This window comes from Haliaeetus albicilla, chromosome 18 (genome assembly GCF_947461875.1).
Source record: "Haliaeetus albicilla chromosome 18, bHalAlb1.1, whole genome shotgun sequence".
Lineage (NCBI taxonomy): Eukaryota > Metazoa > Chordata > Aves > Accipitriformes > Accipitridae > Haliaeetus > Haliaeetus albicilla.
Window position 1 is genome coordinate 27,815,618 of NC_091500.1, and position 12,204 is coordinate 27,827,821.

Genomic DNA, 12,204 nt, shown 5'->3' on the forward strand with positions numbered 1-12,204 from the left:
CTCCTCACATCAGTCTTCACTGGCATAGGTTTGGGGGGCTGTCGGTCTCCTGAGGTGATGCTGCCTCTGATCGGTCACCTAGGCTGTCACTCTGCCCTGGTTTGATGCCTGCCCTTCCCTGAGGGCTGCCTCTGAGCAGCCCCAGGTGGTCAGGCTGCCCAGGTGCAGTTCACCTGAGGTGATGCGCTCCCCAACTGGCCCACTGGGCTGTCACTCTGACCTGGTTTGGGGCTCGCACGTCCCATCCCTGAGGTGACGCTGCCTCTGATTGGCTGCCTGGGGTGGTCACCCTCCCGCCACCAACAGTGCCCGCCCTTCCCTGAGGTGATGTTTCATCTGACTGGCTGCCTGGGATTTCCCCCCTTGCGCCTCCCATCAAATGATGGGTCAGACAGTTTATCAATCTTCCGCGTGCTGCTCTCCCACCAGGCGTGAGTGGTGGAGCCAGCATGCCCCGCCCCCACACGTTGCCCCGCTTTTTCGACTCTTGCCCCCTTTCCTGCAGGCCTCAAAGCTTGATTGGTTGGCTACATATCAGCCACGTGCCTTGCCCCCACTTCCTCAAATGCCATTGGCTGTCCTGGGTCCCCTGACTCCCCACAGACTCCTAGGCGGGTGTTGCCAGGCGACAAGCTCCGCCTTTAGGGTTTAGACCCTCAGCTTGAAACCCTGGGCCCTAAAAAAAGGCTATGGGTCATAAAAGACAGGTTTGGACCCAAAAAATGAGGATTTCGGCCCTAAAAAAGGGGCGCTGGGCACTCAAAAGAATGGGCTAGGTGCTAAAAACGAAGCTTTGGACCCTGAAAAGGAGGGGAACCTCTTGGTTCCTCTGTGACCCCCAGAAAGGAAGCTTTGGTCGTGAATATAGGGCTTTGGGCGCTCCAATGGAGGCTTCCAGCTGTAAAAGAGGGCTTTGGACCCTCAAAATGAGAGGAGGGGTGATTCAAAGAAATTAACTCAATAGTTTGATTAACTGTTAAGCAGGTATTCTTTATTGGCAGCGCTGGATGCACGGGGGATCGCTCCACCTATCGTGCGCACCGTCGGGTCTAATTGTGCGGGTTAAGTACATGCTCTACGTACATATTCACTAGATTTCTGAGAAATGTTATACATATTCATTAGTTTTCCGGGAAACTATTAGCATATGCAAATGTCCTTTACGCAGGCGCATTGAAGGCCTCTGGTGGTCTTCAGGAGTCCTCTGGTGGTCTTCCATAGTCTTCCTCACTCGTCCGCTACTTGACCCTCCTCGGGTGATTCTGCGCGGTATGGGCCTTTACATGTTTTGATACATCAGTGCTTGTTACTGCTCTTATTATCTAAGTTTTCATTAGTGGTGTAGAACCATATGGTTAGTTTAAGCTAAATTTCTACAAGGACAAGAACAAAGGCAGGAGTTCTTATCTTTTCTGGCCCTCTCTCTTCAAGCAAGGCCTCTGCTTCTGCCTTCTCAACAAGATTGTAAATTCATCAAACATTTAATTAAGTTTTGTCATCGCTCACGGTTCCTTCTTGCTCATCGCTCCCAAGTACCAGTCTCTGACAGGCTTAATCTTTGACAAACACTAGTCTTTGGTATGTAAAGTTACAGAGAGACAACCATTAAGCAATTAGCAGTTCGTTCTCTGTATCGCTAAAAAGGAAGCTTTGGACCCTGAAAAGGAGGGGAACCTCTCGGTTCCTCTGTGACCCCCAGAAAGGAAGCTTTGGTCGTGAATATAGGGCTTTGGGCACTCCAGTGGAGGCTTCCAGCTGTAAAAGAGGGCTTTGGACCCTCAAAATGAGAGGAGGGGTCATGTGTAACCAAAATAACCAAAACGTCTCCTGATGTTCCAAGCCAGACGAGTCAAAAGGACTCAACGAGACGATGAACGCAACTGCGCATTCACAGGAGATGGCATTAGGTGACACAAATTTTGTGTGCTGGGAGTGGGCGGGCCATACCTCATAAGGCCACACAGCCCCACCCCTCCTTTGTGAGCTGGCGGTGGGGGCGGGGCCAGGACATACCTTACAAGGCCACACAGCCCCACCCTCCTTTGTGAGCTGGGGGCCAGGACACCTATATAAGGCCACACTCGCCCACCCCTGGCTGATTGCAGACGCTGTCTCTGCTCCTGCACGGTCAAGAGGGAGGCAGCGAGCGACGCACGACGTTGGTGGCTGTTGGTGGCAGCGTTTGGTTGCCATCCCTGCAGCCATGAGCCGGGACAGTGCGGGACCGGGGACCGGGGCGCGCGGCCGCCCCTCGCCCTGCCGGGGCCCGGCGCAGAAGGATGAGCACAAGCGGCAGCTGGAGAGGCTGCAGGCTGAGCTGGAGGCTGAGCAACTCCGCTCCCAAGAGCTGTGCCGCCACTTTGCCGCCGAAACTCGCAAGCTGAAGGAGGCCGCAGAGCGGGATCGGCAGCTCCTGGCCAAACGGCTACACTCCAAATGGGAGCAGCGGCAGGCACGGGAGCTCCAGCGGCTGCGGGAGCTGAACCAGCGGCAGCGGGAGGTGGAGATCCGCCAGCTGCTGCGCTCGAAGGAGGCTGAGCTGCACGAGGCGCAGGAGGTGCTGCAGCAGCAGCGCGACGACGCCATCCGGCAGGCACGGGACCTGCAGCAGCAGCTGGCCAAGAAGTTGGTGAGAGGCGCCTCGAGGAGCGGCGAGGCCCCCACGAAGCTCCAGGACGTCCTCAGCAAGCTGCGCTGGGAGACCAATAGCGAGGAGGCTGCTCACATCCTCCGCCTCCAAGACAAACTGCTGCTGCAGAGAAGACTCTTCCTAAAGTACATCTTGGAGAGGTTCGATGGCGAGCAGCCTGCTTCCTGCAATGAGGCCGGGGCCAAGGCCTCGGCCTGGCACCGCCTGCAGACCCTTCTGGGCACCGGGGCCATCAGGCCCTGCTCTTTGGAGAGCCTCATCGCATCTTCCTCCCATGATGGAGAAGGGCAGCGGAAAACCCACCAGAGCTTAAAAGACACTCGCCTCCAGGAGGAAGGGAACAGCACGGAGTCTTTGCTCGAGGCTGGGGGGCAAGACTCGACGCCGCACTGCTCGGACTCCCCGCCGCAAGGAACGACCCACAGCGGGCCGTCTGTGGCAGAGGTAGGTGTTCAGACTGTAGGGCAGCAGGAGGACTGGCTGCCTGGTAGCAGTCACAGCAGGCTGCAGGAGCAGAACGCCCACCTCCAGCGTGCCCTGAAGGACCTCAAGAGGCGATGCAGTGTCCTTCAAGAGGAGAACCGTCTTCTGAGGAAGGCAAGCTCTCCTGAAGTGCGGGAGAAGCAGGAGAGGATCAAGCAGAAGACTGCTAAGCTGCGTCTCCTTGCCAAGCGGCTGCAAGAAACAGCCAGGCAGCTGGAGACCAGCCATTGCCTGATCAATCATTATTAAATCTTTTCTTAACTATCTCTCTGTGTGCTCTCACTCCTTCTCCTGTGTGTATGTGAACTGAAAGGACTTTGAACCAGCTACTGGAGTCAAGCAGGCGGTGCAGGCACCCCTCACTTGTGGCTGCAAGAGCAGGGGCAGCGGTGGGCTGGACCCCTTGGCTGGGTGCCCCAGGGCAGCCAGGGCTGGGGACAGCCAGGGACACACTGGTCACGGCCACCATGAGGGGTGCTCAAGGTACCCAGAGAAAGTGTGGGAGCAGGGGGCAGCCAGAGCCCGGGGACAACGCAGCTGAGTCCCCATTCTGATAACCTCCCTCCAGCTCCAGCTCTCCTTTTCCCCTGGGGGCGATGTGGGCAGAGCCCAGGGCAGGATGGGCCCCCACGGAGCAGCCCAACGCCTGGAGGGTGCCTGGGTCTCCCAGGGTAGGAGGGAGGCATTGGCTGCGGTCCAGGGGGGCAAAACCCCCATGCTGGTCCCTGGAGGGGCACGAGCTGTCCCCCGCTTAGCAGCCAGACCCATGCTGTGCTGGCAGCAAGGAAGGGAGCTCAGCACAGACCCACTCGCCTGCCAATGTCCTGCCCAGTCCCGCAGTGTACTGTGAAGCCTGGCAGGATGGGCTGCAGCGGGATGGCAGCCACTGACCCTGGGGAGCACCCCTCTGTGCAGGCAGCATCACTGGGGGGGGGGCACAAGGCCGCCGGGGCAGGAGCGCGTTGTGGCTGAGACCCATCGTGGGGGGCCAGGGGGTCCCTGGGGGTCCCGAAGGACAAGGAGGGCAGCACGTGCAGTCAGGCAGAGCAGATGCAAAGAGGGCAAGGGAGAGCGGGGGGGGCAGCAGCAGTAGCACGTCGCACCCTGGGACCCACAGCCACGACCAGGCAACGCAGCAACAGGCAGCGGCTACGGGACCCCGTGCACATCTACTGCATGCAAAAATCAATCCCAAACAGCGTGCCACATTAGAAGCAGTGAGCAGGCTTACTTGTGCAAACTAGTGTCCAGGCAAGGTGGGGAGCAGGGAGGGGAAGAGCGGTGGGACAACTCAGGTCAGTTCAGTGCGCGAGAGCCAAGAAACACAATGAACCTGCACTAGGGGTTCCCAGGACAGGAGGTGACAGCAACTAAAACCCTGGTCACCCTTTGCCTCCTGCCTGCAGCAAGGCCACACGGAAGGAAAACCACAGGGACTCACCGGTGTGACACCTCTCTATTCTCGGGCACCATTTTGGGGTGACCTAGGCCTGACGAGGGCAACTTTGGGTGGAGACAACCCATTTCAGTCCATCTTGCTGCCCTGCATCTTGCAAGGGCTGTTTTTGTCCCCCTCAGAACCGGGGGACGGGTGCCCGGCATGCCCCTGCTCCACGTGCAGTACACAGTGCCATGCCAGCCCACATGCGGTGGGACTGCGCCGACCCCGCGTCCCCCACAGATGCTGGCTGCACCGCCGGGAGAAGCCAGGTCTCAACTCCGTGCCACCGAGGCCCAGCTCCACCTCCTCAGCTTGGGCCAACCGGCAGCACGTGCTGGTGAAGCAGTGCCCGAGGGGGACCAAGCAGCCATTTAAGCCGTGAACCATGAGCACCTGTTGGCTTTCAGCCTCGCCGGCAGAGCCAGGGGTCACCACGCAGCCCCAGGTGCACCCCTCACGCTGTGCTGGCCTCGAGGACAGGCCCCCTGTATCACCCCACATTAAAGCCACCACACACCAGCCCCACAGAGAACAGCCACGGCCTCAGCATGATGGGCTCCGGCGCAGGTCTGGTCTGCGGGACCCTTGCCACTGTTCAGAACTGTTTTATGGGGATGAACCCCCCCTCACCAGGTCCCACTCGTCCTCCGTGTGCCTGGCCCAAATCAGGACGGTCACCAGCGAGAAGGACGATTGGGACCGACAAGCTGAATGGTTGCGTACCAAGCGAGGCCAGTCAGGGAAAGCCGATCTTTATTACGAATGCCAGTCCCAGGGCTGGCCAGTGCCTACGAAAACCTGTCAAGCAATCCTTGCAGCTTGTCCACAATGCTAAATAAGGCTTTACTGGGAGGGGTGGTCAAAAAGGCAGCAGCCCCTCACTGGCTGCTCGGAGGGTCTTTCCCAGCACGCATGCCAGGTTGGCGTAGGCTTCCAGCACGCATGTCAGGTTGGCGTAGGCTTCCTCGGGCAGCAGGCGGTGGAAGACCTCGGGGTCGTACCAGGACGCGTACAGCATGGCAGCAGCCACTGCAAAGACGATGGCCAGCTCCAGGCCGACAAAGAGCAGGAGGAGTGTCCTGTGGGGCAGAAGAAGTATGGGAGACAGGGCAGGGTGGATGCATCCCAGCCCCAAGAGGGATGGAGGGGCCCCACCGGCTGGAGCAGGCGTCCAGCCCATCACCCGGTGGGGACACTCACTGCAGCCAGTAACTGAAACCGCGTCTCCTCGCCCGCACGTCCCTCTCCTGCAGGTCAACACAGAGCAAGGACACTTGTCAAGCACTGCCGCACGGCCGGGACAGCTGGAGTTGCACGGAGTTGCCTTGCACGGGAGCGTAGCCCACGCGTGGCTGGCACCTCCGTGGACCCCTCTCCTCAGGGAGACCCACAGGCTCTTCCCCCTTACCAGCCGTGCTTCCACCACCTCCGGCAGCACAGTCTCCGGCATCTCTGCCTCCTTCTTCCTCTGATACTGGCTGCAGGCAACAGGGCTTGGTTGGACACATTACAGACCTCCGTGGCCACGCCGGGGGTCCCCTTCCACACACACCCCCCCACCCCAGGCAGGGATGGGGCTCCCCTGGCACCAGCATTGGCAGCCCCATGGCGCCGGGTGCTGCAGGGACACCCGTGTGGGGCGAGGGACCCCGCTTACCAGCCCTCTTCCTCCTCCAGTCTCTCTTCCAGATTTCTTATTTCCTGACGCAGCGCCTGGGAGAGGGAAGGGTCTGAGTCCCTGAGCCTGCTGTGGCCCCAGGGACCGTGGGCACCCGCCCGTTTTCCCCCGGCCCCTTCGGCACTACCTCATTCTCCTGCTTGTCCTCCTTGAGCCAGGATGCTATCAGGGCACGGAACTTTTCCTCCTGCAAAACCACAGGTGCGTCGTGCGGGCAGCTGGGCTGGGACCTTGGCACCCTCGCCCCTCTCCGGCCCCAGGGCTGTGCCCACTCACTCCCCCGCTGCCCTAGGGCACTACTGGGAAACTGGGTGACTCGCAAGGCCAGGCGTGGGGAAGCGATGGACCCCCCCCATAGCCTGCGAAAATTGTCCTCCCTAGTCACGCCGCTGGGCAACCGGCACTCGGTGACCCTCTCTGAGCAGGGGGGTTGGAGACGACAAGATGACCTCCAGCGGTCCCTTCCAACCTCTCAGCCCCAGCCGACGCAGCTCTGGGTCAGGGGCAGAGGAGAGGACACCAACCTTAGTGCTGAGCTGCTGTACGGCATCATGTAGCTCCTGATGGTTCTCCTCCTGCGTGCAGAAAGGAGAGCAGGGGCTCAGGGTCTGCAGCCCCAGCCCCTGTGGACCAGGAGCCCCTCCATACCTACCCTAGGCTGCAGCAGCTCCTTGCTGCTTGCCGTCAGCGCAGAGCTCTGCTCAGCATCTCTGCCGGCTCCTCGACTGGTCGCCGCAGCCTTTGCCGCCTGCGGGAATGGGGAACCGTCAGATGCCCTCTCACAGACACACACCCCCTCGCACACGGCGCTGCCCCTGCTTCCCATCTCTCAGCGCCCATCAGCCACTTGCACACCCGCACCCGGCCAGCGGTCCTGCGTGCCCCCTCGCCCCATGCCCGGCTCAGCCTGTGCTTGCTGGCAGCCCAGGACTTGGCAGGAGATGGGGGGGGAGGCGCCAGGGACCTGCACTGCTGTGCCTCCCTCTGCTTTTTCCCAAAAGCGGTCTGCCTGGCAGAGAAGAGGGAACGGCAACATCTGCAGGAGGGGCAGGGGCCCAATCCCTCCATCGCGGATGCCACGTCCCAAAGTCAATGACCCTGCCCGTGGACGCTGGGGTGCGGGGACCCAGCACTGGCACCCCCTCCCTGACCCTGCCAGGATGGGCATCCTTCTTCCCTGTACCTTCTGTGCCTCTTCCAGGCTTGCGACTGCCTCGCTCTTTGCTATTTGAAAGCGCTTCTGCGAGAGAGGAGGAGGAGAAGCCATCAGGGCACTGGACGTTCCCACAAGCGCCCTCCCCTCCGCATTATCCCTTCCCGGCTCCCCTCGGGCACTGCCTTTGCCCCTGCGTCCTCTCTCCTTCCCAGCCTTGCAGGCGGACAGAGGGACCCCCCCAGGCCCAGCTCTGGACGCGGTCCACATCTGGACATGGACCTGAGCAACTGGCTCTAGGGGACCCCGCTTAAGCAGGGGCATTGGACAAGATCAGATCATCTCCAGCGGCCCCTTCCAACCTCAACCAGACCGTGGTTCTGTGAACTCACCTTCATCTGGGCCACCTGCCCCTCCAGTTGCTGGAGCTCCTGGCCGCTCTCTTCGAAACAGCGTGCCACGAGACAGTTCTGGGAAAAGGAGCCGCACGCAGGCACTGAGCCCCTGACACAGCCCCAGCCGCCGCAGCTGGGGGACGTGGGTACAGGAGGGGACACTGACCTCCGAGGTGAGCCGCTCCAAGGTCTTCTGCAGCTCCTGCTGCTTCTGCCCCTGCATGGTGAAAGGAGGGGTCAGGGGCTCCGGTCTCGCAGCCCCAGTCCCCGGGGACAAGGGGACCGCTCCCCACCTACCAGACACTGCAGCAGCGCCCTGTGGCTTTGGGATGCTGCGGAACAGCGGGCCAGGCGCGCCCGGACCATGCGGAGGTCTTCTTTCACCGCTTCTGCCTGGGTGGTTACACCTGCGAGTCGGGAGCGAGCGGGGTGTGAGGGGCACGGATGCTCGCAGGGATGGTCCCCAAGCTCAGGGCATCTGCACTCCTGCACGCCTGCCTCTACTCGGCATATGAGCGAGGCTGGGGGTGCCGCACACGGAGCCCCTCGCCCGGCAGCCGGCTGTGGGGACTGTGGGGATGCTCTGCCCTCACCTTCCTCTTCACCGCCAGAGACATTCCACTGCATGGTGGACAAAGGACAGGTCGTTTGCGAGTCTCCTCTAAACTCCTGCCCAACAGCTCCGAGGTTCTCCCCGGAATGTTCCCCCGTCTCCAGGAGCAGCCCCTTTTATACCCGCCGGGGCACCCGTGTCACAGGCGCGAGGTGACGTCAGAGTGACACGGTCACCGCTGTCCACTGTGACATGGCCGCCAACTCCCTGGGCTGGCGCCAAGAGCTGACCTGGGGCTCGGCCGCAGCCACTGGGGAAACAGGGCATCACTCTTAGCCCACCGGCGGGAGCGACCGCGGGCACCGCTTGCCGGCGTCTCCCTGGGGGGGGTTGCCGGTTCCTTCACCACCCGGCTGCTACCGTTGCCCACCCCGGGACCAAGCAGGAGCCAGGCTGCGCACACAGTCCCAGCAGACACTCGCACGGACACGCGTGAACGACGGGCGTGCACGGATGGCCACGCCGCATGGGGTCCAGCATCCAGCCCCCACCGGGATCCAGCATCCAGCCCCAGGGGGGAACAACAGTCTGGGAAGAGGGAAAAATAAGGACCAGCTCTCTGTCAGGCTCGACAAGGGTATAAAGGGGGTCCCGCCGGAGGACACCCTGAGCCAGTCCTCCTCGGAGCAGCGGGTCTGCAGTCCGGGACACTCTCCTTGGGTCAGGTTGCTAAAGGAGGTTCTAGCCTTGTGGCTGAAGAAAGGCTTTTTAGAAAGCAGTCCTCTGCACAGGAGCGCCCAGAAGAACCAGCTCTCATCTGTAACCCACACGCACAGAGTAGAGGCAGCCTTAGAGCTGCCATTCTCCTTCACCCCGCCACACACAGCTTTGGAAAAGGGCTGCTTCCTTTTGCTCATGTGCAAGAAAGTACTTCTCTCATTTCACTAACGCTGGCCAACTTCCTTTCCATCCACAGTCTTGCATCTGATTACTAGTCCAATTAGGCGTTTGCACTGATTGTCACTTACACCGCAAAGTTCTGGGTGTAATCACCTGGTAAGAGCAAAGACATAAAGAAGCAAGTAACTAGCACGCAAGGTAACCCCGCTCATATCGCACTTTTCTGCAAGCCATCTTGTCTTTCAGAGAAGTCTGTCTGTGCTCACAGGAGTCACTCTGTGTGATGGGCATCGCTCCCCTCTGTAAGAGAGGAGAAAGCTCTGGTTGACAAAAGAGTGTCAAGCACTCTTGTTACTGAAGCAATGGTTAAAGTATTTTATTTGATAACTAATTTGATTTAAACCACTGTGTGTAGTCCTGAGCTATTTTAATAAATGGGGAATCTTACTGGGGCTAGTTCTTACTGAAAGTAAGCACTTCACTACTTGAAGACTTCCTGAAGCAAGCGAACAATTGCAGTTATCTGTTATCAAGTGTAACATCGTTTACTGTTCAGAAGTAATGGCGGCAGTCACCTAACCAATTTCAAATGAGAAATGTCAAGAGGCCCAGGCTTAGCTGCTGTCCGGTATCTCGAGTGCAAAATGTAAGCCACGCTACAAACAGAAAATCACCTTAAGATCAACATTTAGCTGTAATATTTGCAGGGCCGGGCGCTCTTGGCGGCGGGCGGGAGAGGGGCGCAGAGGTGGCGCCAGGCGGCCTCGCTGTCGCACGCCTCGTGGAGGTAGTGGCAGGTCTGGCCCAGTCTCGGCAGGTCGGGCAGCGTCAGGAAGGAGATGATGTGCAGTGGCTGTGGGGAGGGGGGGAGAGCATCAACCCTGGGACCCCCCCTGCTTTGAGGGGGAGACCCCAGCCCCACCATCCCTCCGCTCAACTCACCATCCCAGGGGGGAGACGCTGGATGGCGGCGGTGGGGTTGCCTCGGCTGCGGGGAGGGGATGTGGGTGAGGTGGTGGCGGGCAGCCCCACGGCAAGCATTCCCCCCCACCCATCCTCGCGCGCTCCACCGTCACACCGGCGGCCTCGCCGTCACGTCCTCGTCACCACCCGGCGAGTGCCGGCAGCGATAGCGGCGAGAAGCCCGGTGGCCCGTGGCTGCTGTCTAGTGGCACGGCCATGGGATACTGACTCTCTGGAGACTGGGGGTTCTGGAGCATGGGGGTGGGTGGGGGATGGAGGGGGGGAAGAGGGGCTGCAGGTCTGGGCCCAGGGCTGCTGGGCCTCGGGGCAGGCCCCATGCGCGCCATGTTGAGGCTCGGCCTGGCCGCCAGCAGAGCCCGCCTTCTCCTCACATCAGTCTTCACTGGCATAGGTTTGGGGGGCTGTCGGTCTCCTGAGGTGATGCTGCCTCTGATCGGTCACCTAGGCTGTCACTCTGCCCTGGTTTGATGCCTGCCCTTCCCTGAGGGCTGCCTCTGAGCAGCCCCAGGTGGTCAGGCTGCCCAGGTGCAGTTCACCTGAGGTGATGCGCTCCCCAACTGGCCCACTGGGCTGTCACTCTGACCTGGTTTGGGGCTCGCACGTCCCATCCCTGAGGTGACGCTGCCTCTGATTGGCTGCCTGGGGTGGTCACCCTCCCGCCACCAACAGTGCCCGCCCTTCCCTGAGGTGATGTTTCATCTGACTGGCTGCCTGGGATTTCCCCCCTTGCGCCTCCCATCAAATGATGGGTCAGACAGTTTATCAATCTTCCGCGTGCTGCTCTCCCACCAGGCGTGAGTGGTGGAGCCAGCATGCCCCGCCCCCACACGTTGCCCCGCTTTTTCGACTCTTGCCCCCTTTCCTGCAGGCCTCAAAGCTTGATTGGTTGGCTACATATCAGCCACGTGCCTTGCCCCCACTTCCTCAAATGCCATTGGCTGTCCTGGGTCCCCTGACTCCCCACAGACTCCTAGGCGGGTGTTGCCAGGCGACAAGCTCCGCCTTTAGGGTTTAGACCCTCAGCTTGAAACCCTGGGCCCTAAAAAAAGGCTATGGGTCATGAAAGACCCAAAAAATGAGGATTTCGGCCCTAAAAAAGGGGCGCTGGGCACTCAAAAGAATGGGCTAGGTGCTAAAAACGAAGCTTTGGACCCTGAAAAGGAGGGGAACCTCTTGGTTCCTCTGTGACCCCCAGAAAGGAAGCTTTGGTCGTGAATATAGGGCTTTGGGCGCTCCAATGGAGGCTTCCAGCTGTAAAAGAGGGCTTTGGACCCTCAAAATGAGAGGAGGGGTGATTCAAAGAAATTAACTCAATAGTTTGATTAACTGTTAAGCAGGTATTCTTTATTGGCAGCGCTGGATGCACGGGGGATCGCTCCACCTATCGTGCGCACCGTCGGGTCTAATTGTGCGGGTTAAGTACATGCTCTACGTACATATTCACTAGATTTCTGAGAAATGTTATACATATTCATTAGTTTTCCGGGAAACTATTAGCATATGCAAATGTCCTTTACGCAGGCGCATTGAAGGCCTCTGGTGGTCTTCAGGAGTCCTCTGGTGGTCTTCCATAGTCTTCCTCACTCGTCCGCTACTTGACCCTCCTCGGGTGATTCTGCGCGGTATGGGCCTTTACATGTTTTGATACATCAGTGCTTGTTACTGCTCTTATTATCTAAGTTTTCATTAGTGGTGTAGAACCATATGGTTAGTTTAAGCTAAATTTCTACAAGGACAAGAACAAAGGCAGGAGTTCTTATCTTTTCTGGCCCTCTCTCTTCAAGCAAGGCCTCTGCTTCTGCCTTCTCAACAAGATTGTAAATTCATCAAACATTTAATTAAGTTTTGTCATCGCTCACGGTTCCTTCTTGCTCATCGCTCCCAAGTACCAGTCTCTGACAGGCTTAATCTTTGACAAACACTAGTCTTTGGTATGTAAAGTTACAGAGAGACAACCATTAAGCAAT

The 12,204-nt window shown here is 59.4% G+C and overlaps 1 long non-coding RNA gene across 1 annotated transcript; it reads left to right on the forward strand.

The window, feature by feature from the left end:
* Positions 1 to 815: 815 nt before the first annotated feature.
* Positions 816 to 11,813, forward strand: LOC138689737 (uncharacterized). The gene is made up of 2 exons (XR_011328647.1): positions 816 to 1,269; positions 11,759 to 11,813. It is a non-coding gene; the product is annotated as an uncharacterized lncRNA (long non-coding RNA).
* The last annotated feature ends 391 nt before the right edge of the window (positions 11,814 to 12,204 follow it).